At 44.0% G+C, this 25,852-nt stretch overlaps 1 long non-coding RNA gene across 8 annotated transcripts in view; it reads right to left on the bottom strand.

The window, feature by feature from the left end:
• LOC109500675 overlaps positions 1 to 25,852 on the bottom strand; it is a 101,651-nt gene that overhangs the window by 73,310 nt on the left and 2,489 nt on the right. For 5 of the 8 annotated variants that reach the window (XR_006599239.1, XR_006599236.1, XR_006599231.1 and 2 more), the window contains exons 2-3: positions 19,861 to 19,909; positions 11,345 to 11,415 (exon numbers count right to left, since the gene is read on the bottom strand). This is a non-coding gene — a long non-coding RNA (uncharacterized LOC109500675). Of the gene's footprint in view, positions 1 to 655; positions 1,793 to 9,962; positions 11,416 to 19,860; positions 19,910 to 25,852 lie in introns of those variants that run through there. The other 3 variants (XR_006599241.1, XR_006599238.1, XR_006599234.1) reach the window with 3 other exon arrangements.

Below are 25,852 nucleotides of genomic sequence, written 5' to 3'. Positions count from 1 at the left end.
GCTGGCTTACAAGCGCTGCTTGTTACAGTTTTACGACTTTTCCAAGCTGGTTGTTAAACAGAGCCATGTTAAAATTAAATCGTGTATGTTTACGATTAGATAAATTACATTAAAAGCAAAGGTGATATGTATTCAAAACTCTGATTACTTTGCTACATTTTATCATCTAGGCTCTTAAGGTTTTTACGTCTGTTGTATCTGTATGGTTTACCATTATACAGTATTTTCACCTACAGACACAGTAGATGTAAATAACCTTAAGACTTTAGAAAGTAGTAAAATTTAGCAGAATAATCAGGAAAAAAGCAAGGCCAGATGGCCAGGAGACCAAAGGGTTGTAAAGCTCTGAGAGCAAACAGCCAAGAAGGGGTTGGATCGGTATCTTCCATTTTAGATCAGAAGTTATCCACGGTACTTCCTCTCACCCGGGAGACCACCAGAAGCTTCTTCATCCCTCCTAGCTATGCCTTCCCCACTAGCGTGCTTGAAATTATGATCTCTTCTTTAACCACTTGGTCCTGTCTATTCATATCTTGTAACTCTGACTCTGTGCTGGGCATTGGAATAGGGAAACAGACATGTCCTTGCCTTTGGGAAGTTCAAGTCTAATCGAGACATGTACACAAATCATAAAATGTAGTGACATACGCACATATAAGTAACAAGAGAGTCTCAGAAACATTTATTGAACGAACTAGAAGCACAGAATGACTGATGGTGTATTCAGGAAAACTTCACAAGACAGGACATATGAGCGATGTTTCTCCAGAATAGCAGATCCTCCAGGTGGGCGAAGGTGCCAGTTGGAAAGAACATTATGTGAAAAGGCACAGAGGTAATTTAGGATGGAGCTTTTTATTGCTGGTCATGGGGACCATGCAGAGCTGCGTATACTCTCCACTGGACCCTAAAGACCACATGTCGTCCCATCAGCTTTAGGTCTGCAGGCACCAGAGACCAGATGGTTTATATAACAACCACAGCCCTAAGGCCAAGCTCACAGGCTATTGTAATCTCCCAAGCTAATTGGATACTATTCCTATATTCATATGCTCCCACAGCTTTGTATGATGATTCAGAGGTTTTATGATTAATGTCATATTAGAAGCACACCCCCCACCCCCACCACGCCACCGGGGAACTGACTCTCCTGAAAATCTTCCAAAGACAGGACTTATTTTATTCCTTGCCTGGGATGGTTAAGACAGAGTTGTTGGATGGAAGGGGTCGAGGGGTCATCAGGTGACCCGTATCCTTTGCTGACTGGCTCTAGAATCAAGTCCAGGATTGGTCCACTGACCCTCAGTTTGGAATAAATGGTTTCGATGGATTGGAATTCTGGCGAAGTTCCTAGATGCTCAAGCAGTCTGCATTACAAGCTGTTCAATTGCCCGTGTGGCAAAAGAGGAGGTTATTGTAGCATTGAAATCACAATACAGCACAGGTCCCTCCAGATCTGTGTAGCCACAGCTTCCAACTTTCTCTCCTGTACCAAGAGGCTTCAATGAGCAGCCAGGAGCCATGAAGGGACAGCACACTGCAGCCAAATGAGGATGTGCTGTCTTAACTGTCATATCGACAGGGAAGATTGACAGGTTCCAAGCTGGCAAGCCATAAGCCTTTCAGATATATCACATCATAATGAACTTGTTTGCATTCTGCTTCCCTGGTAAGACTGCCAGCTCCCTGAGGGCACAGATTGGGTCTGGTTCATCTCTGAGTCCCAAGAGTTTGTTAGGTGGATGGAAGGATGGATGGATAGATCATCAATCTTGTCCAACAGGAATTTATACTGAAAAATGTTAAGTAATTTAGAAAATGTTTATTAAACACTTAACTACGTTCAAGGTAGTTTTCTTCGTTCTTTATGGATTATCTTATTTAATCTTCATAGCACTCTGATGAGATATGTGTTATTGGTATCCCTTTTACAAAGGAGGAAACTCCTCCTTAGAAAAGATGAGCCATTTCCTAAAGATCACATAGCTAATGAGAGGAAGAGCCAAGGCTCACATCTATTCTGTCTGATTTCAGAGCCTCGCTTCTCGAACACAACTAAGTCATGGCAGTAACCTAGGGCCATATGTGATGAAGGGAGGCAGGGAATGAAACAGGTTGGGGTAGTGACACATGCTTCCAGGGGAGGTGGGATGGCAAGTGAAGTCTACAGGATGGTTACGATCTGGAGAACTACAGAGGGGATTTAAGAATGTTCTAGATGGGAAGACAGGGTAAGCAGAAGGTTGTTGAGACCGTGACAGTCTGTGTCTGTCAGTGAGAAGGTGGCTATGGCCCCAATTCAACCTTCCTCCTTTGCCTTTCCTCCGGGGCTTGTCCACTGAGCCGAACAAAGACGCCAGTCTTGGGCCTTGCACTACTTAACCCAAGGGAGTAAACCAGGAATGACCACATGGATGCCAGGCAATATGGGACTTATTTCCACATAGGTAGCTGCCTGCTGCCCCTTCCCTGTGGTTCAGCCAACACTGCTTGAGGCTGTCATGGGGGCTACCACAGGCTCTGTGAGAGGCAAAAACATTAGGGTGGATCAAAGGTATATTTGCAATTACGCAGGAAGCCAAGGGGAACTGCAGCGTTCAAAGTTCAGTTAGCAAGAGGACAAGAGGGTACTTAGAGCATGTTATAGCACAAAACAAAGTCTTTCCGTTATGTTTGACAATGGAGCACAGAGTGTTCCCCGTTTCGGATCATGAGGTCAGGATGTCAAACGGATCGTCAGTGTGAATGTTGAAGACTCTGAAGGAGCGAAGAGAATCAATAGATAAAATTGGGATCCACACGCCAGACAATGTGTCAGGCACTCCCTATGTGTCACCTAATTAAATTCTTAGAACTCTTGTATTAGGATACGGATTCAGAAAGGTTATATGACTTATGGAAAATTATCTAGCTTTTAAGTCATTGTATCATTTTTGAAAGGCAATTCTGTCAGGCTCCAAATGCTTTGCCTGACAAGTCCCCTTCTACAAAAATATCCCACTGATTCTCTTCCTGGGGATAGAGCAGGATCTCACAGGACTCATAGTTGGGACACCTGGTTTCTACTGGAGTACACTATACTCTTCCCTTCTTTCCTTTGAAACACCAAGTTCTCAAATGTTCCTCTAACTGGGATGAATTCTATGCAACAATGCCAAGATCGTCCTGCAGCAATGAGTTGCGAGAATGATCATTTGCTCCTACGTGTCTTTAATTTACAAAACACAGATACCATCAATTTCTAATGCAGTGAATAGTTACGCTTAATTATTTTTTTACATCATTTCCTACTAATGTGTTTGGGGGAAGTGATTATTGGAGTTGTGATTGAAGCACTAGAAATGCTATTTGGGAGACAGATGGTCCCTGTCGACCCAAGAGGTCCATCCATCAATAGGAAAGTGAAGCCATCCTCCAGGTGGGATGGCCGGTGTGTGAAACCCCACGTTAGTGTGTGTGCATGTGCACGTGCATGCACATGCACGTGCACATGCACACATGTGGTTGTAGAGGCTGCTGGCTATGACTCTCCGTGTGGATACAGGACTCCTACAAAGAGTTTCAAGATTCATTAAAATAGTGTGCAGCATAAAGTAAGAAGCTCCACAGATCTCTGGGTGAAGAAGTTTCCCTTTAGTGACTTTCCACATCCCAAGATCATTCAGAACTCCTCTGGAAGAATACGGGGAGTTGGTAGAAACCTGGCAATTAACCTTTTACCAATTACCAATGTTAATTCCTGTTACTGGGAGCAGAAATGGAAGTTGGAGGAGGACGAGTCAATGGCCAAACTCATGCCTCTCTCTCCTCCCTCATTCACTGCTGTCCTCTCCCACCTCCCTACCTACAGTGTGGCGGCCCTGCGCTCAAGGATCCTTGCTTCCATCTCCACTTGGTCTTGCTGCCTTCCTCTGCCAAATCCTCAGAGCCTCTTTTCCCTCTTACCCATTAGAAAATCTCTCCTTTCATTGAAATTCCATTGCTTTTAAGAAACCTATGCTGGCCTTGACCCAAATTCTAGCATCTGGTACCCTCTTTCCAAATAAAATCATCCGGAAGAAGAAAGAAATGAAAGTAAGCATAAACAAGCATCATCTTCAGTGTGAATTATAAAATTATAAATCACGACCACTCGGAACATCAAACATTTTTAGAACGGTAGACACGGCATGTTGCCAGATGACTGAAGTTCATGCAAGGCCTCTCTATCCAAATACAAATGTAATTAGTGATAATAATGGCTTATTGAGAGTCTATTACATACCAGGCATAAGCTTGGATTTGGAAATAAAATGAAGAATGAGATATGGTCTCTTTCCTGTAGAAGCTCTCTGTACAGAGGAACTGATGGACAAACAAAATGAGAAATGACAAGATGACAGGGACCTACAGTCACCCGTGGCAGAACCAACAGAGGAGGGACTATCTGAATACTGAGAAAAGAGGGCAGGAAGAGGTGACTTGTTGCCTACATTTGGAAGAAGGAGCAGTAATGTGGAGGGTGGGTTGAACACAATGGGGAAGAACTTGCCAGGCAGAGGGAGGAGCAGAAACACAGCTGTGGAAATGTTAAGGAGCTAAAGCATCCTTGGAGGACACAAGTTCAGCGTGAGCAGAGCACGGTAGGGGGAGAGGGCACAGGAAGAGCGGCATAAAACGAGGTGGGGAGAGCAGGGGGAGGCCTGGGTATGAAGGTCCCATATGACATGGGAAGGCTTTTATCTTACACCTAGTGGGAAACTGCTAGGGGTTTTCAGGAGGCGAGTGGTGAGACCAAATCCTTTTATGGAAAGTTCATTCAGGCTGAGGAGTAGGGGCGAGGAAGTTAGGGTGGGCACAGGGGCCTGGAGATGTGGCAGCGGGGGAAGAAAAACCAATCAGGATACTATGGTCAAGGTCCAGGCAAGAAAGGAACTCAGACCCCAGCAGGGGAGGGATGTCTGTGCCTCCTCGGAGGGCACAAAGCAACCTTTCAGCTAACACTTAGAGCACTTCAATAGTGTCCAAGGAACAACACGTGAAAATGTCAAGAGACAGTGTCTGATCTTTTCTGACACACTGAACCCCATGAAACACTAAGAGCAAATTTTGCGTTTGGCCTTATTTCCCCGTTTGCAGATCACTGTTGTCTGCAATTCTAAGAAGTACACTAAGAAATCCACGCCATGGTTTCCACTTGCAACAGTTCAACATTTTATGATGGATCCACTTTCATTTTGAAACAAGGTGATTCGTTTGTGTGCATAAATCACCTGAATAGAGAGCCCCAGCGAGTCTCATTGGCAAACAGCTCTGTACGCCCAACAGCAGCTTAATATTCCTTCAGTAAAAGGTCTCTCACTCTCCTAGGGAAACCATTTCAAAAACTGTCAGCCTCCTCCCCGAGAGCTTTCTCTTGGTTTCTGAAGCAGACTGTGGGCCAGCAGTGCCCTCTCCTGGCACCTTGGAGGTACAGCTTGACACTCCCTTTTTTAGGCACCGAGGAGGTCTTCGTATAGAAAGAAGCCATTGCTAAGATTAATTCTCTCTACTCAGAGACCTAAATTAATAAGTTATTTAGGGCCAAGAGTTGTGGCTCAAGTAGGGATCAAAGAGAAGGCTGTTTTTCCATGGGCAGTGTGAAAGAGACAGGAGATATATCAAACAAATCAAAAAAAACCAAAAAGCCTACATTTGTGGTCCAAAGCTGAGTTCAGGTGCCTGCATTGTCTCCTAACTGCCATGTGACTCTGGACAGGTAGTTTTCTTTTTGTTAATCTCACAAGACCCTTATGAGCACTAGATGCAAGAATGGATCTAAAAGCCTCTGCACATGGGAACTGTGTCAGGGATATGTCATATACAAATTTGAAACTTCCCTAAAGGAGTGTAATTGATATAAACGGGGGGGGGGGGGGGATCTGCTTGCAAATATCAAGGACCTTAACCAAAATAGGCTAATCCTTTGACCCAACAATTACACTTTTAGAATTTATCCCAAAGACAAATAAGTGAAGTGTGGAAAAGTTCAATGTACAAAGATGTTCACTATGGTGTTAAGTATAATTCAGGTGAGAAATCCAAATGTCCAGAAAACTAAGGAAATGGTTTGATAAACTCAGTATATCCATGCCATGTGTTTACACTTACCTCTGAAAATCAAGGTTTATAAAAATGTTTATTAGATTAAGGTATTTATGACGTTAACAAGAACAGGCTGTATATCGTGTTAAATATAGTATCAAGGGGGCACCTGGGTGGCTCAGTCAGTTAAGCGTCCGACTTCGGCCCAGGTCATGATCTCGCGGTTCATGAGTTCGAGCCCCGCGTCAGGCTCTGTGCTGATGGCTCAGATCCTGGAGCCTGTTTCAGATTCTGTGTCTCCCTCTCTCTCTGCCCCTCCCCCGTTCATGCTCTGTCTCTCTCTGTCTCAAAAATAAACAAACGTTAAAAAAAAATTTAAAAAAATATATAATATCAGGGACGTAAATACAAAAAATAAAAAAAAACTTTGAAATGAAAAAATGATGACATCAAGTGTTAGTGAGGAGGTAAAAGGGTACTTTCATACACTGCAGATACAAGTGAAAATTTGTAAAGTCAACCCGGACAGCCTTTTAGATAGATTTGTTAGACAGAAAGTATACATGATTTCATTCTTGAGTGATTACCCCAGGGGAAAAAAAAACTTGCATGTGAACACAACAAATGCACATAAGGATATTTATCAACACATTTTTTATAAGAGCGAAAAACTGGAAAAAACTTGGACATCCACCCACGGGGAAATGATCAAATGAGTTACAACAGGTGTGTCTGGATAGACCAGGTGGGGGGAGACAACAGTGCAATCCTGATGCCTTAAGGAAAGAGAAAAGGCTTCTCTCTCACTGACACTGTATGCCTGACACACTTTCGCTGCGGATTCAGCTCTGTGGCACCCTGAGATCCAGGTAGAACCATGTGGTAGCTGCTAGCCACATGTGGCCACTAAGCGCTGGGGACGTGGCTGGTTGGAACAGATATACACTGTAAGTGTAAATTACACACTGTATTTCAAAGGCTGAGGATTAAAAATGTCAAATATCTCAATTAATTTCAATCTTGATTGCATGTTGAAATGAGAACGTTTACATATACTGGGTAAAAAAAATTTATTATCAAGTTAATTTTACTTGATTTTTAAATTTAAAAAAAATGTGGCTTCTAGAACATTTAAAATTATTGACCAGCTTTTACTATATTTTTATTGGACAGAGCTGGTTTAAAACATCCCTAGTTCCCAAGGCAAAGGAAGAGAGATGGTGAGGCTCTCCTTGGCTCTTAAAAAGCTTTTGCGTGGAAGTGACACGTGGGAATTTGGTTTAAATGCCCTTGCTCAAAGGAAATTATGCTGGCACACCTGAGTTAAATCGAGTGGGGAACTACAATGCTGTCAGGTCCCCAGAAAAGAGCGAAAACTAAGATATTGGGAAACGGCCCTCCACGGACCATGCTGCGAAACACTTTGCAGGGGTTAAAATACTAGGGTACATGAGCTGACATACAGAGTCCAAAAAATACTGCTGAGAACAAAAGCAAGTTGTTTAACCATGCACACTCTATCATACCGTTTATAAAATACACACACCCACATGGGCAGAACAAAACTGCATACTTTGGGCATATATCATTCAGGTAACTACGCATAGAAAAACGTCTGGAAGGATCCATACCAAACTTAAACCAACGGTCACCTCTTCAGGGGGAAGGGTAGCGTTGCCTGTAATGTTTGAATATTTAGACCTCAGGAACGTGCTCCTCTGTGGGTTGGAGGTCTTCTGTTTGCCCCTCCAGATTGTCCCTCTACCCTTGTCCACCTGTCCGTCCTGTGCTTGGGGAGGCCGACCGCCCTGAGGGGTAACCACTCTCCCTGGTCTCCAGGGGCCTCCAGCAGGGAGAGTAAAGATCAAGGACAAGCATACACACCCATCCCATGCTGTCCCATCACACACTCTTCCTGACGAGGGGCCCTCCCCATGCAGCTCGCTAGCTGGCTGTCTTGGGTCTGAACACTGTTTCTCCCTCGCCCCACCCTTAGGCTGTGAATGGCAGTGGCAATGGCAGCCCAGGTTACCGGACCCCTGGGGTCCCCAGCACCCTCACATCCTGCCCATGCCCTCACCAACAGTAACTTTGCTAAGTTCTCTTCAGCTGACACAATTTAAATGTGTCCTCTGCTTTTGTCCTTCTTTTGTCTTTTTGCTGGGTTTGGAATACAATGTGTTACTTAAAAAATCAGAAATAAATACAAATCACAGAAGAAAACAGAACCTGGACGGAATTAGGACAACAATGTTGAATTTGTTTTGGGGATAGGATTGTTCGCGAGCTACTTTCTGTGCTGCCGCACTTCGCTGTAGTTACTGTCTCTGTAACAAACGTTGCCTTCGTAATTCACTTTCCAAGTAAAAGTACAAAATGGACAACACCAGTAAACAAAAAAAAAAGGTTACTCTAAAACTGAATTTATTCAGAACTTGCTGACCTTTGTTTCTAGAACTGGGGCTAACAGGGAGTAGGTCCTTTCTTATCTGGCATCGAACACCCTGACTCCTTCATAATATCCAGGAGAAAAATCACGACTAGCATTTACTGAAATGCTCATGACAGGCTAAGCACGGTCTTGTTCCCTGCTGCATGTGACCTTCCTGTGACCCACGGCTAACAGCGCCACTGTTTTCTCTCGCGCGGAGGCAGGGCCGCTTTCTGGCTCCCGAGCTGACTCCCATTACACGCGGCCCCACAAAGGCAGACTGGAGCATCACCGTGTGGGAGTTCTGAGTCCATTCCCATGGCCAAGGCATTCCGAGCGTGGCACACTGCTCTGAGACACGCCTGCTAAGTCCCGCACTGAGACATTCCTTGGGACACCACGGGGAGATCTTCCAAGGGCCACCATCGTAAGAATCCCCTCCCCCCACCTATCGGGGGCCAGGGCACTCACCGCCCACTGCTAACACTTCATTTTTTTTTTCATTCATTCAAATGTCTCCTGGGGCCCCGTACCCTTCCATGTGCAGTAAGACAGAGAAATGAGGCGGGTCTTGGAGAGGAATCGCTCCCCTCTTTAATCCAGTGTGGGTCATTCTTGAATCACAATATCGGCAGTATAGCAGGGTAGCAGAGGAGGAGAAAGATGAACAACCAAGGGGAGCTAAGTACTTGACTTAACTGACCTCTCCCCAGGGAGGTCTTCCCTGGGCCAGGGGCAATGTGAGCATTTGTGTGCCCCCTCAGGGAGCAAATGGTAATGTCTGGAGAAGCCCTGTGTTAGGACAAAGGACAGACATTGCTGTTTGGTCTCCTTGGAGCAGTAGGGGGCCTTAGAAGGAATGTCAGCTGCCTAAGACACAGAGCCTGGCCTCATGCACTTGCTTGTCCTCTGGGAAGGGGACAGGGACTGCTTCAGGTGAGATCATTTGATAAAAAGTAGGCTTCCCCTTCCACCTAAGGAAGCCCATTTCAGGTGCACCATTATTTGTGGAGAGTTCTGGTTAGCGGAAGATCTGATTGGCCCCCAAAGCATATGGATTTGATTAGAACCTTCCTGTTATCTTAACTGCGCAAATCTCAACTAAGCAAGTCAGGATCTGCTTGGATTGAGGGCACTTTTCCCAAGGAGGAGCCTCAGGAAGCACTGCCTGCTGGGACGGTTACATCTGGGACCTGAGCTCAAATCCAGACCCTCCCGCCCACTGGCTGTGGAGCCATAGGAAAGCAGTGAAGCTGTCTTTTGTGTCCAACGGACATAACAGCCTCCCTCCTGGTGGTAGCCGAGTACACAAAGCAAAGCCTCAATATACACGAGAAGATGTCATTATTAGTGGTGAGAGGGGTATCAATAATTAATCAGCCACAGCATGTCTCGTGAAATGATTTCCTCATTTGTATCTCGCAGTTCTGCCCCCTCAGACTATTTTCTAAGCTTCTGCAACAGAGCGTGGTTTCCGAGGATGTTTATTTTTTTAATTAAAAAAGTTATTTATATTTTATGGTAAATACACAGAACATAAAATTTACCACTTTGGGCCATTTTTAAAGGGAAGGACTCAGTGGCAGAAGTCCATTCACAGCGCCAGGCAACCATTGCCACAGTCGACTTCCAGAATGTGTTCATCATCCTAGACAGAAACTCTGTACCCGTGAAAGATTAGGTCCTCCTTTTCCCCTCCCCCCAGTCCCCAGTAATCTCTATTCTACTTCCTTTCTCTTTGACTATTCTAGGTACCTCATATGAGTGGTATCACATAATATTTGTCCTGTTGTGTCTGGCTTATTTCACTGAGCACTGGGTTTTCAAGGTTCACGATCCATGTGGGAGCGTCCCAGGATGTTATAAGTCAGGTCAGCGTAAGTGGATTCTACGACCTTTTTTGTGCCAGAAGCTAAAGATAAAGCAGTGAAGCTGCCTGACTTGACCCTGGCCCTGCCTCCCACCCCGCCGGAGCTTAATGTGGCCTCACCCCTATGGTTCATCATCATAGAGGGGGCGGAGGCAGGCCACAAGCCCTATTCTGATTACAATCTAGATTCACCACACTCAGCCACGCTGCCTACTAAGTGCCAGACCTTGGTGGTATTTTCTATCTACTCCTCATTCATCGCTTTGGGCTTTAGAGTCAGACAGATGTGAATATGGTTTGAATCTCTAGCTCTGCCACCTGCTGGCCCATCTTCAAATACACACACGAAAAGTATTTGGCACAGTGTCTAGAATATGGTAAGCACTCATCAATATTAGCTGTGCTTTTATTCATTCATCCAATGCCCATTTTCCAGATGTAACTTCGCAGGCTCCATAAGGACAGCAACCATGCTTGTCTTATTGTCATGACACCTGCACGCCCAAACACGGCAAGGCACCTGGCAGTCATTGTTTACTGAAGGAGAGAGCACAGCCAAGGCTCCAGAGCTGGGCTGTGACTTTGGAGTCTGAACTCGCTCCATGACCGCTCACTGTTTCTCCAGGAACCTCCAGCCACCCCACGGCAGGGATGGGATGGGGAGGGGGGAGATCAACAGGTCAACAAACAACGGCCATGGAATGTGATGCTAGTCACTTCTTTTGACACAGGCAAAAAAGATGCTGCCTCAGAACTTAGATGAGAAAGAATTCACGGCACTTGACTTTGCTCCCTGCTTTGATATTGATGAACGAAGGGCTTTCACCTCAGTGCTGCACGTAACTCAAGCTCTGCCTTAAGAGAGGAGTAACTTCTGCCATGGTAAGATCAGAAGGAGGAGAAGTGTGAACCAACCCAGGAGGTCCAGGAAGGGGTCCAGGTAGGAAGGCGCAGAGGGAAGGTAGCTGATCATCACTCACCAGCTCTGCCTCAGCTGTGGTTCTGCTGCATAGCTCTTGGGTCCCGCATTTCAGTGTCTCAGTTTCCTCACCTGTAAGAAGGGACATAACATTTCTTTTTTTTTTTTAATTTTTTTTTTTAACCTTTATTTATTTTTGAGACGGGGCACGAACGGGGGAGGGTCAGAGAGAGAGGGAGACACAGAATCCGAAACAGGCTCCGGGCTCTGAGCTGTCAGTACAGAGCCCGACGCAGGGCCCGAACTCACGGACCACGAGATCATGACCTGAGCTGAAGTCAGCCGCTTAAACCGACTGAGCCACGCAGGCGCCCCGTAACATTTCTCTTTCTGCCATTCTACATATGTTTTACTCCAATTCCATCAAGCCTGAGGGCTACCTCCTAGATTTGAAGGCAGAAGATTCAAAAGTGGTTGACAAATGGAATGGTGAAGACACCAGAATTTTATCTGAGAAGTATTTAACGATTGCCTGGAGTGTATCCGGCACTGTGCCAGCCCCACGGAGGCTAATAAGTTATCGCCCCTGCCCTTAAGGACACACTGCTCAGCAGTTTTCATTTCATTGTATTTAATGTTTATTTATTTTTGAGAGAGAGAGAGAGAAACAGAATCCGAAGCAAGCTCCAGGCTCCAAGCTGTCAGCACAGAACCCGACACGGGGATCAAACCCATGAACCATGAGTTCACGGCCTGAGCTGAAGTCGGACGCTTAACTGACGGAGACACCCAGACGCCCCATTCAGGAGTTTTCATTTTCAAATGAAAAAAATACAGTAACAAAATAAATAAAATTTTAAAAATGAAATGAAAACGCTAACAGCAGAGGTGACTGCGTGACTCCCACATCCTCCCCACAAACTGCCTCCGGGAAAGATAATGAATGTCACTCTGGAGTCACGGCTGCAAATTTTAAAGAACCAACTAACCCAGTAAAGAAGTTTGGGATATGCTGTCAAGCAGCTGAACTTTCTTTGCCCTTTCACGAAAAGGATTTTAATTCCACAAAAAAAGTCATGATGATATAATGGATGACAATTAGGAGCATTAAGATCTGCCACTTAGAGAGCGATAGTGCCCTGAGAGCATCAGATGTGCACTTTGCAGAGAGAGCTTTGAGACAAGAGCAGGGGACTCAGGCCGGACAGGGCGGCCCGCTGCAGGATGCAGGTGCCCTCCCACTTGACTGCACGGGAGTGTCACGGGATGCTCAGACCAGGCACATCAGGTCCAGCCTTTCCACCTACAAAACCTCCCTTTCCTGACATGGAGTAGGCAGTAGGACCACTGAAAGGAGATGAGCCAATGGAAAGAGAAAACCAGTTTGGTGTCAGAAAAGATGCACATTCTGATGCGACCCTGATCATTAGATGTGTGCCTTTGAGCAAGTCAGGTAACCATCTGTAGTGTTTCTGTAGACTGCGCAGCTTATCAACGGCAGAATTTTTGTGCTCACAGTGCTGGAGGCCGAAAGTCTGAGATCAGAGCTCCTGAGGGCATGAGCGAGGGCCCTCCTCCAGGTGACAGACATCTTGCTATGTCCTTATGTGGTGGGAGTTCTCTGGAGCCTTATTTACAAGGGCACTAATCTCATTCATGAGGGCTCCACCCTTACACCTATCACCTCCCAGAGGCCCCACCTCCTGACACCATGATCCTTGGGTGTTACGGTTTCAACATATCAATTTCAGCAGGACACAAATATTCAGACCATAGCAATAATGTTTACGTGGCCTGTCTGTTTTCATCATTTTACTTTAATCTTTCTTTTTCCTTGAATATTAAAGTGTGTCTTTTGTGAGCAGCAAACAGCTTTTGAAAAATTTCTCACCTGACAATCTTCGTCATTTAATTGGGATGTTGAGTTTACACGTCATGTGATTGCTGACACGTTTGGGCTTAAATCTACTATCTTTCTTTGAGTTTGTATTTATCCCATCTATTCTATACTCTTGTTTTCTAATCCTCATTTCTTTTGGAGATACCTATTTTTTATCTTATTTTTTCTCCTGTATTTGCTTGTTAGTTATATATGCTTTTGCTATCCTTCTACTTATCGTCCTAAATATTAAAATATAGCATAATATTTCCTTATAAAGTGGTATTTTTTTAATGTTTATTTATTTGAGAGAGAAAGAGAGCATGAGCAGGGGAGGGGCAGAAAGAGAGAGGGAGAGAGAGACTCCCAAGCAGGCCCCACGCTGCCAGCACAGAGCCCAACATGACCTCTATTCCACGAACTGCAAGATCATAACCTGAGCCTAAGTTAAGGGTCAGATGCTCAACTGAGTGAGCCACCCAGGTGCCCCTAAAGTGGCATTTTTTATACTTCCTGGATAATGCAAAGTAATTAGAGAATTTTAACTCCATTTTAACTGTCCTGCCTATTGGATATTGTTGTTATTTTAATATAGTTTTAGAATATTTCTCTGTAATACCTATAAAAATAAAATACTTTATCTTAACACATATATGTGGATGTGTGTGTGTGCATACTCAAACATATTTAAATCTCATAAAACCATATTCTTATTATTGATTAATGCAACCATTTTTAGATTTAACCACATTTTACCTCTCACCTTCCAGTCACTATTATCTCTCCTAGAGTTAACCATTGCTGATTTCATTCACTGTAAATCCATGCTTATTTTGTTTCTTTTTTTTAACTTCATGATTTTTATGGACTTAATACATATGCTTTTTTAGGCCTGGCTTCTTTTACTCAATATTTTTCATAGAGATTTTTTTAATGCTCTTGCAACTAATTTTAAACTGCTTATCCCTATGCTGTATAACATTCCATAGTGTGAATATATCGCAATTCCTTTGTCCTGCCTTTTTTTTTTTTTTTTTCTGGACACTTGTCCAGACCCTTTTCCTTTGATTTTTATTTTTTATTTATTTTTTTTAACGTTTATTTATTTTTGGGACAGAGAGAGACAGAGCATGAACGGGGGAGGGGCAGAGAGAGAGGGAGACACAGAATCGGAAACAGGCTCCAGCCTCCGAGCCATCAGCCCAGAGCCTGACGCGGGGCTCGAACTCACAGACCGCGAGATCGTGACCTGGCTGAAGTCGGACGCTTAACCCACTGCGCCACCCAGGCGCCCCTCCTTTGATTTTTAAAATGAGTTTTATTATGATGTACTTAGGTAGTGATTTTCTTTGTATTTACCTTACTTTGGGTGTGGAGAGCTTCTGAGTGGGATATGTGGTTTGGTTTCTTCCATCAGTTTTGGAAAATTCTCAGCGACTGATGTTTCAAATACTGCCTCTGATCCATTCTTTCCCATCTCAGTTTCTGGGACTCAAATGATAGGTTTCCTGTGCTCTTCCCTCTGTCTAGCACTATTATTGTCTTTCTCTGCTTCAGTCTTGGTATCTTCTTCTGATCTTTATTCTGCTTTATTAACTCTCTGTTTAACTTTATCAAATCCTTATTTCAGTTATTTTATTTTCAGTTCTAGAATTTCTATTATATTCTTTTTATGTTTTATAGTTATTTACTCTAAATCTCCATTTGTTTTTTTTTATCTCTGAATCATGGCCCTGCTAAAATCCCCCTCTGATAACTCCCCTATCTGGATCTCCCATCGGTCTGTTTCTATTGTCTGGTTGACTTTTTTCTTTTTTGGTCCTATTTTATATTCTTTTAGGTCTGATTAATTTTGACCATGAGGCTTGTATTTGGAGAGCGTAGGTATCATTTGAGGCTCTGGAGGATGTATGCTCCTCCAGAGAGGATTCCTTATTATTTCTGGCAGGCAGCGAGCTGGGGCAGGTCACTTTAATGCAGTTATGGATTGAACTTCATCCTTTGTGAAGGGAGGCCTAATCCAGCATGAAATCTTTGGGGGAGGGGGTCAAAATGGAAACTCTGGGATATTTACCAGCCAGCTCCCCACCCCTCAGCAAGCTCTGAACTCCAATTTTCCCTCAATTGCAGGAGACTGATAAAATCCCTGCTCAGGCTCTTACCCTCTCTTCTGCTGTTATCTGCTCATCTTTCAGTCTTTGTCACAAATTTCCAATCTCCAAATTTTTTTGGTGGGGGGAGGGCAGTGAGCTTTGCAAATGCTGGGCACCCCTCTCTGGCTTCCTATCTCTTAGAAATCTTGAATCTGCTAGTTTTAATTGTTTCTCTAACACTTTCAGACACATTATTCTTCCAGTATTTTTTTTTCAGCCTTTCTAAGGGTGGGAAAAGGATCAATCTGAAATACCCTACTTTGATATTTCCAGAGGCAGAAATTCACTACTATATGCTTTTATCTTTGCCAAATTGACAGATTAATTGGTACCTCATTATTATCCTATCCCCCTATCTGAGATTAGCACCGCAACACTGGAGGAATCCACCTTCAAGTGATTGGAAAATTAAATCACTGTGTTTAAAAGTGACCAGAGGTCGTTTTTATATCGGAAAGTACCGCAACAGTGTTGAGACCTACCCTTGATTTAACCAATGCGTAGGGGGGAAAACGACTACCCACTAAGCAGGTTTGAACAGGCAGCAGCTGGGAGTTGTTTCATGATCATACCCTGCTAAATTATGCTCATTCAATAAAATGCTTACAATGAGTACAACAATGAGAATCACAAAGACACCACAATTAATATTTTGACAAAATATTCTGCCACTGATGCATTTGTTAATTCAACAAATACTGACTGGACACCTAACACGTGCCAAACTCTGCAAAGTACTCAGAGTGGAGTCGTACATGACGAGGAGCTGGTAGTCTTTCCTACACAGTTTGAATTAAGAACTATGGCTCTGGAGGGGCGCCTGGGTTGGTCAGTCAGTTGAGGGTCTGACTCTTGATTTTGGCTCAGAACATCATCTCATGGTCATGGGATTGAGCCCCGCATCCGGCTCCACACTGAACGCGGAGTCTGCTTAAGATGGTCCCTCTCCCTCTCCCTCCTTTCCCTGCTTGCGCACACTCTCTCTAATTAAAAAAAAAAAATAAGCAAACAAAAAAATAACAAATTCTGGTTCTGCAGTCAAAAAAGATGTAATTTTATGTCCTCAGGGACAAGAGAGAAATTAATGTAATTTCAGTAACAAAGAATGTAATTAACGTTATACAATACTATAGTATTATTCTACAAGAAGATGAACTTATGCTATCACTGACTGAATGAATGATTCATCCTCCCTGTGCTAGATTATCTCTAATGTTTTTTTCATTGAGTTCTCATAGTTTGTGTTCTATGACCCTATAAAATCTATGGATGGTGGTGAGTGAGAACGCATTTTTAGGTTCAACAAGTTCTTAACGCCCTGAGACACTAGAGGGCAGGAAAACCACACCAAAAAAAACCCAAAAAAAACAAAAAAACAAAAAAACACACACACATCCCCTTGTTGGATGACAGCATGGTGAGAAAAGGCTCTTGCTAGCCTGCATACTTTCTTCCTGCCTAGGAGGATCCTGCCCTGACCAGCCGGCATGGATCTTCCTCAGCACTTATATCTCTGACATAGGTCAATTGCATCACTGTTTTCCGGCTCTCAATCCTCTCTACAAAGACTATTTTCAGGATGGAAATTCACAACTCTTGACTAGAAATAAGATGTAATTTTTGAAATTGGGAGTATCCTGGAAAATTTCCGATGCGAGGATGTTATAGCCAAAGCCTCTTGAGTCTCTAAGATTAGCACTACATGGCAGAAGAGTCCACCTTCACTATGAACCTTCTGGTTCACAGAAGTTCACTCGTCTATTGAGTCAGAGCAGAGAAAAGCAAACTTGCATATTGTGTACCTAATACTTGTTCGTGTGAAAGCGATGGACACGGGGCACAGGATAAAAGCATTTTGGGGATGACCTCACATCTGCTGTGCTGGCAGCAGGCACCCCGGTGATCACAGAGCCGAGGCTGGAAACTTCCATGTGAGTGTGCAGAAAGAAATCAGAAAACAGAAGCAGGATGGTTCTGGAAAGTGGTAACAGTGAAAAACCGTTCCTTGTCAATTCAAAGAACGGGAAATACAGGGACAGACTTCAAAGAAAGCAGGAAGGATTTTTATTTCAAACCAAGGGAAATATTCTCTGATTCTGAGGTATAAGTTACCATGGGCAGAGCCTTACGCTATCGATCAACAGGACACAAGACTAGGGAGGGCCCTGTGACTGCACATGCCCCAACTGTTCAGTGTATAGGTAAGTAGACTGGGACCCAGTGAGAGGTGGTCTTACACAAACTCTCACAGTGAGCCTCCGACAAGGTCACTCCTATTGCAAGTCTTGGTTCAAGATGTTGATTCCTTAGACTGAAAGTCCAGGCTTAGGGAATAGGTGATTCGGGTTTGACCAACTGGTATCCAATTATCGTTGGCATGGTTCCCACAGTGTGTTGAAGTGGTCCACTCAAAGCTAGGATTAGCCAGTTCTAGCTGGCCATGATTGTGAGACTTGGAAAACCATCATGTTCCCAGAAAATACTTTCAGACAAGAGTCTCTGCTCAGTTGGTCAGTTCCTTGTCTTGGGTATTCCAATCCTTCCATTGCCCAAAAGGTTCAGCGGTCATCGGGAGAGGCTGATGGGCTTATGTGACCACATATCTAACTCTCTGCTTTATTAAAGGACTAATAACTATTTTATCCAACCTGATATTCCTACCTTTCATCTAACCCAAGAGAATCTGATTTTTGCTCTCTTTTATTAGTGAAGATGAGCTTGTCAATTAGGTGAGATCACTCAGAGGGAAATGGAACGGAACTCATGTATACCTTATACTCATGATGAACCAGATAGTCAGAATGCTACTTTGAGCATAGGGCTATATTCAATTCTCACAACAACCTTGTTAGGAAGAGATTTTCATTCCCATTTTACAGACGCAGAAACCGAGGTTCAGAAATGTTAGGAAATTGGTCAAGGGTCAAGGAAATTCTAAGCTGCAAAGTCAAAATTCAAAACATGGTGGGTCTCATTCTAAAATACATTTTCCCTCAGATATAAGGAGAGCCCTGATTAAGTAACTGAGGTACCAGAATATAGGGCACCCAAACCATGGCAGAGAGAACCAGGAACGAAGGGGTTCCCAGATAGAAAGAGGATCTCTTCAAGTTGGCTGAAGGCTGAGCCCAGGGCCTATGACACAAAGTTAGGAGGACAGGGATGTGCTTTTAAAGTAGAGGCGGCCAATTTAATAATGTCAGACATTAATGTTGCATGACACTTTGTGCTTTATGAAGCACTTTTATGTGCATTATCTCACTTGTGTCCCACTGCAATTCTGCAAAACAGGAGGAAATGATATTGCTACTGTTAGGTGATGTTTGAATAGATTGTTATGTAATTTGATAGAGTTGAATAATTTTTCAGAAGGAAGGAAGGAAGAAGCGCCAGGTCTGTTGTGCAGTCTCTCCATGTTCCACAAGGGAAAATTTGGCCTCATGAGGGTCAATCTCACTGCTATAACAGGAGCCAAGGCATTGGTGAAAAAGAGAGGGATCTTGACTGTCCGCCTTGCAGAAGAAACACCACTTTGGACATCGCCCACAGGATCCTCTCTTTTGTCAGGTGTGGGGGCCATGGGTGTAGTACAGGCATGAAGCCTCCTGCATGTGTCATTCTCATTCATTTATTCATTCAGTTACCCATCCGCAAATGGGCATGGAGCACCTACTAACTGTCTGGCATTATGTTAAGCTTATAAAGAAAATGGCGGGTCAAAACCAGATGCTGTCCCTGCCTCACTGACCTGGGACTTTATCCTTCCTGCCTATCTGTTAAGTGTGTACTCATCTCTAATTGGGGTTTTAACTTTGATTCCCCCAATTACTAATCAAGTACCTTTTCATGTGGGCATCCACTAAAATGCCTTGTGTGAAGGGATGAAAGGAACAGGTCTATATTACTGTTAAGGTCTCTCTGGCTCCAGTATAGAGAATGGACTGAAGGGAATCTGCCAGAACGCTGGTCCAGCAGCCCAACCCTAACAGGAAGGCAGCTCGGGTCAGGGGCAGAGATAAGGCACCAGACTCTACAAGGAATTTAGGAGATAAAATTGAGAGCAGGGTCTTCAAATTCCTCAACATCTGCAGGACTTGAAAAGAAGAAATTAGAATTTCTGGAATTGGAAATTGGAAATCTTGGAATGTCTGAAATCACAGGTTTTTCTTAAAATACTTCCAACATTCTTTATACTCCTTCATCACTCTTATGGTTATCTGAAAAAAATCTGTTGGGTACTTAAGAATAAATAAGAAGAATAGGAAATTTTAAATTTCATGGCTTTACAGAGAACGGTAGCTTGTAGCAATATTCAAACACTGGAAAAATGCCAGCAAATGTTATAAGATAGTATTCCAATAATGTAGCATTCAGATCTCCTACCAAGATTAATGATGCTACACAGAATCACATGTCAAAATTGCCAATTTAAGAACTTAATTTGTTTGTAAAACTCATTATTTCTTGGAACATCATCGGATTTGTATAAAGCATACTATGTGCCTAAGCGTATTCATGCTCATTTCATTCGTAGGGATGACTCACCATTAGCAGCAGACAGAGCCAGGGACACCACTTATAAACACGGCAACAGCTACAAGAGAAACAGATTAGATTGTGATCATCTGGGTTCCCAGAAATGTCCTCCTTAACCTTTCTCCTTGTCAGCTTCTGCTCTTGCTTGAAGCTTGAAGTCACTGGCTTCTTTCCAACCAGTACCATTTCTGTTACTTGATAAGCTTACATCTCAAAGGAGATTTGTAATACTTATTTCCCATTTTCCTGACTTCTTGGTCAATTTTTCTCAGAACTGGGGATTCAGAAGACTGCAAATTCCCTGAGAAATACTGTTACAAAATTCTAGAATGAAAGCAAGGGGCTTGAGGTGGACTGACATGTTCAACACTCTGGCTGAGAGACGGCTGATAAATCTCAAGCCTGTTTATATCTGTGTTCTCTCCATCCTTCAGACTTGGTTAGTCATCATGAGGCAGGTCAACAATGAAGACAGTGAGGTAAATAAACAACCCTACCCTATTATACACAATCAGAACAAAATTTCCCAACAATGAACTCTTAATCCTCTTTGAAAAAGCAATACACCTTTAGAAAGAGCATGGAACAGACCAAAACACAAATATTCCCCCAAATCTAGCGCTTTTCCCATGGGACCATTGAACCCTGGACTTGGGAAGGAGAGAAGATGGGTCAGATAGAGATATGAACATGATTCCTGTAGGCTAATTTTCTCCTAGACATATTACCAGATTATTCATTGATTTCAACCCTGAAACAAAATATTTTGCTCAGTCAATAGCTACTCCTAAAGATCAGGTGGTTATCAAGGATGTCGAGAAAGGGGAATCCTTTTGCATAGTTGGTGGGAACGCTAACTTGTGCAGCCACTGTGGAAAATTGTACGGAGTTCCTCAAAAAATTAAAAATAGAACTACCCTAGGACCCAGCAACTGCACTACTAGGATTTACTCAAAGGATACAAAAATGCTGACTTGAAGGGGCACATGCACCCCCATGTTTATAGCAGCACTATCAGCAACAGCCAAAGTATGGAAAGAGACCAAATGTCCATCAACTGATGAATGGATAAAGAAGATGTGGGATATATGTGTATACAATGGAATACCACTCAGCAATCAAAAAGAATGAAATCTTGTCATTTGCCAACAACATGGATGGAACTAGAGGGTATTATGCTAAGTTAAAGAAGTCAGCCAGAGAAAGGTACATGTAATATGATTTCACTCCTATGTGGAGTTTGAGCACTCCAGATGAACATAAGGGAAGGGAAGGAAAAATGAGATAAAAACAGAGGGAGGCAAACAATAAGAGATTCTTAAATACAGAGAACAAAGGGGGCTGCGGGAGGGGAGGTGGGGAGGGGGCTGCGTTAAATGGGTGATGGGCATTGATGAGGGCACTTGTTGGGATGAGCACTGGGTGTCACATGTAAGAGATGAATCACTGGGTTCTACTCCTGAAGCCAAGACCACACAGTATATTAACTAACTTGAATTCAAACCAAAACAATAAATAAAAACACTAAAAATATAATAAAACCATCTTAAGTTTTGGAAAGATTAGGTGGTTGAAAGTTTGAAAGCATGGCTAAGGCGTAGTCAAGTATGCATGGTTTTTTAAAAATGTATTTTTATTTATTTATTTATTTTTGAGAGTGTAAGTGAGCAGCAGAGGGAGAGGGAGAGAGAGAGAGAGAGACAGAGACTCTTAGGCAGGCTCCACGCCCATCACGGAGTCTGACTCGGGGCTCGATCCCAAGAGCCTGAGATCATGACCTGAGCCGAAACCAAGAGTCAGACGCTTCACCTACTGAGCCACCCAGGCACCCTGAAGTATATACATAGTTTACAAGATAAGATCAAGATAAAAAAATATTAATGCAGAAATAAGATAAATCCATTGAGATTTTTAAAAACCTAATTTGATTCTCTCCACTAGCAATAAACAAGATGCGTTAGATCTTAGATCCCTAAGATGCGTTAGAAATTCAGGGCAGAGATGAAAGCAGAGATAGGATAGTCTGTCTACTGGCTTATGGCCGTGGCCACTGGCAACATTTCTAACAGCAGTGTTTTCTCCAGACCTGTGACATGTATACTTACCTAGGAACGTATAGCAACTTACAGTGCTGAAATCTACACCTGGGCTGGGAAGACACTTGGCTGTTTGCCACTAAGTAATCAAGACCCCTCTGGGCATTTGGCATGGTCCCTTTTGTTCTGGTGCATTTGTCATAGCTTTCCCCACAGGGAATTATTTCTCAGGGTGTGTAGGAACGGGAAAACTGGGAAGAAAATGAAGATTGCAGAGAGAAAAATACAATGTGCTAGAAGAATCTTAAAGACCCAGAGCTATTTATAGATCTTGAAATAAATGGCCTTCCTTTGATTGGAAGAGGCACTTCTAAAAGAACTTAAAAAAAAATAGGACAAGAGATTGGTGGTAAAGGGGGGAAAATTATCTAAGACCTGTCTGTCTGGTATAATTTTTTCTTAGAAAAAAAAAAATCAGAATTGCCACATTATCACATGTACCCAAAGGGAGAAAAAGAAGTTATGTGAAGAGGGGGCAGGTCTTCCAAAAAGGTTTCTTTTTCTTTCTTTTTGGAGGCTACAGATAAAAATCAAGAAACTGACTAAAAATTGGAGAAGAAACGTTTGGCTTGCTGGTGTATTTTAGGGTCGAAGTTTATTTTGCAAAGGCATGTGTGGTTAAAAAAGTCAGATACGAGGTCAGCATATTCTTAGAAGACATCACATGCCGGGAGAACTGGAAAATACTTGCACAATTGTATTCACTCATTTTTTAAGTATAAATTACTTACTTGACTCCAGTTCAAGTTCATTGTGAGAAATCAGTTCAATTAAACAAAAATACAGAATAACAGAAACAGGCAATGAGGAGGATTTGGAGCCAGATCTTAATCGACTTCATGGCTAGTGGGCATAAAACAGGTTATCAAAATCTGCCAATCACCCAGGAAATTTAAAGTCATCAAGAGTATTTTAGAGCAGGGATTATCAGCCATGGTGGCCCACTGAAAAGCTTGAAGAGCTCATAAAAATGTTTGATGCCTGGTTTGCAGCAACTTTCATTTGATTGGTCTGGGGTCAAGAATTTTAAATGATCCCCAGATAATTCTGATAGTCAGCCAAGACCAAAAGCCACTCATCTAAGAAGCTAATTAGGGCATCAGACTCCTAGTACCTCTGTGTCCGTTCCTTATCTCCTGGGAATCTGAAATCTGGGCTCTTCCCCTGGGCCCAAGTTGGGCCAGACAGGGAAGACTTGCTGTGAATGGGGATGTCTCTTCTCCCTGCTGGGCCCTGACCGCTCTTCCCCTTTCTGTCAGTTTAAAACTGTCACTCTGTTGCTCCTTGTTCACCAGTGTTTCCCCTTCATCTGGGAGATTAAATGTTTTGCTCGATCCGAGCAGTTGGTGGTGCAAACTCTATAATTATACGTGTAGTTCTTCCTCTTTTCTTCTGCTTTTCCTTCTTCTTCGTTTCGTTTTGCTTTGTCTAGACCTTGATTTAAAAATTTTGTGAGGGGCGCCTGGGTGGCTCTGTCAGTTAAGCGTCTGCCTCATGATTTCCGCTCAGGTCATGATCTCATGGTTCCTGGGAACAAGCCCCCGTGCCAGGCTCTGCACTGAGAACACGGAGCCTTCTCGGGATTCTCTCTCTCCCCCTCTTTCTCTCTGCCCCTCCCCTGCTCACTCTGAAATAAATAAATAAATAAACAAAATTTTGTGACTCTCAGATGGGCATAAAACAAATGGAACTGTGGCTTTTGCTTCTCAGTCTACAGAGCTGGCTCCATCCAAGGGCATGTTTCATATACTAAAACCTCTTTTTGAAAACCATTTAGGTCTTCTGGCTGGACGTTGCCCTGCGACCCACCGTGGCTCCGGCTGCCAGGCTTCCACCTGAGCTTTAGGCAACCCCAGAACTGTTAACACGTGGCTGTCACAGAGCAATTACTCTTCGACACAGGCTTTTAGCCGGAGCTCCTACAACGGCCCTGCTCCGGGATTTCACACTGCTCCATTAATGAAGATGCCGAGTGTAGCATCCTTAGCAGACACCTTCGCCAGCTGGACAACCCATGCAGATACAGTGTATCTGCTTTCGGGCTCTCTGTTCGCATTAAGAGCCCAGGGTCAGCTTGACCTGAAGCAGAACACAGGCAATCGGCCCCACAGGAAAGAATGGTTACTGTTCCTTTCCTGGGAATTTCAATCTCTTGCCACCACCTGCAACTCAACCTCGGCCAGGCCTCCACACACAGCGGGAGGGCCGAGGACAAGGGGTGGGGTCTTCTGAGCTCCCACATTCACCACCCCAGGCTGCTGCTTCTTTGTCCTTCCTTTTCTCCCTCCTGCCAAGTGTCACCCTCTCCTGCCAGGCTGTGTGTGGGGCAGGGGTGGGGAGAAGGCCGCGTGCCCTACGAGCACCAGGCAGGGCAAGTGTGTTTGCTTCTTGATCCTGAGACAAGGAAACCAAATCTCCGGGGCTGCACAATTGAGATTTTTGTGGATTGGACAAAATGAGGAGTAGCATTTGGCTACCGCTGGTCCAGGGCATGGCTGGCTGCGTCTGCCTTGGTTTGGCCTCCAGCCCTCACCTGCCGTTAGGCAGAACCCCTGCAGCCTGTCGCTCTGGTGGATCAGCCCACTGGAGTCCCATTTGGGCCCTTTTAAGGCTCAACAGTGTAGAGCCCACCTCCCTGCCTTCTCCACAGGAGCCAGCCATGAGGGAAACGATCAAGGTCAGCATCAGCTGCTGCTACCACCAGCCCAGGGCACCCCAAACGCAAGATGATACACGTTAAAGCGAACAAATCCCCTTTGCCATGCCCTTGGGTTGGTTTTGAGCTGACTACTCATTAGCCATCTAGCCTCTGGAGCAGTGGTTGTCCAAGTTCCCAACTCACTTGGGGAACTTGTTATAAATGCAAATCCTCAGGTCTCACCTAGACCTATTAAATCAGCAAACTTTGGGGGGCACCTGGGTGGCTCAGCCGGTTGAGCATCCGACTTTGACTCAGGTCATGATCTTGCGGCTTGTGGGTTCGAGCCCCACATCAGGCTCTGTGCTGACAGCTCAGAGCCTGGAGCCTGTTTCGGATTCTGTGTCTCCCTGTCTCTGCCCCTAACCCACTTTCATTCTGTCTCTCTCACAAATAAATAAACATTAAAAAAAAATTTAAATTAGGGGCGCCTGGGTGGCTTGGTCAGTTAAGCGTCCGACTTCGGCTCAGGTCATGATCTCACAGTCCGTGAGTTCGAGCCCCGCGTCAGGCTCTGTGCTGACAGCTCAGAGCCTGGAGCCTGTTTCCGATTCTGTGTCTCCCTCTCTCTCTGCTCCTCCCCTGTTCATGCTCTGTCTCTCTCTGTCTCAAAAATAAATAAGCGTTAAAAAAAAAATAAAAAAAAAATTTAAATCAGCAAACTCTGGATGGGTGATTCTGAGAGCCCCTGTTTAGGGGTACTGTATCAATGTGGTTGGGAACTGATGGGCTTACGAACTCTTGAGCAAATGACCCAAGCTTACCAAGCTTCTGTTTTCTCATCTACACAACGGGAGTATGAAAATTCTGCCCTCACTGGGTTGTTTTGATGTTTACATGGAGTGAAGCATGTCCAGGGCTTAGCAGGTAAAATCCCAATTAACACGAACCCTGGCTTTGATCCTGTGTCACCTTGAATGCCAGCTTTGTTGTTGCCTCTTGTGTTTCTGTCATGGAGTTGCCCTGAAAGCCACATTCAGTGAATGGACCTCACTGCCACCCTGCCTCTGGATGTGTGTCCTACCCTTCCATACTGTTCCTGTTGCTGTTAGGTGTTTCTCTCTCCTGGGCAAGCCCTCTAATGGACAGAAGAATGCCCCAGGGTTTTCCTTTTCCAGAGAAAAGGCTCGCAGGGGAAATGACAGGGTGGATTTTCAACAAGACAAGCCTAGGGGCTCTGGCCAAAATCACAGGGACACTGGTTCCT

The sequence above is a fragment of the Felis catus genome, chromosome A1 (genome assembly GCF_018350175.1).
Source record: "Felis catus isolate Fca126 chromosome A1, F.catus_Fca126_mat1.0, whole genome shotgun sequence".
Lineage (NCBI taxonomy): Eukaryota > Metazoa > Chordata > Mammalia > Carnivora > Felidae > Felis > Felis catus.
This window is presented reverse-complemented; position numbering and strand designations above follow the sequence as displayed.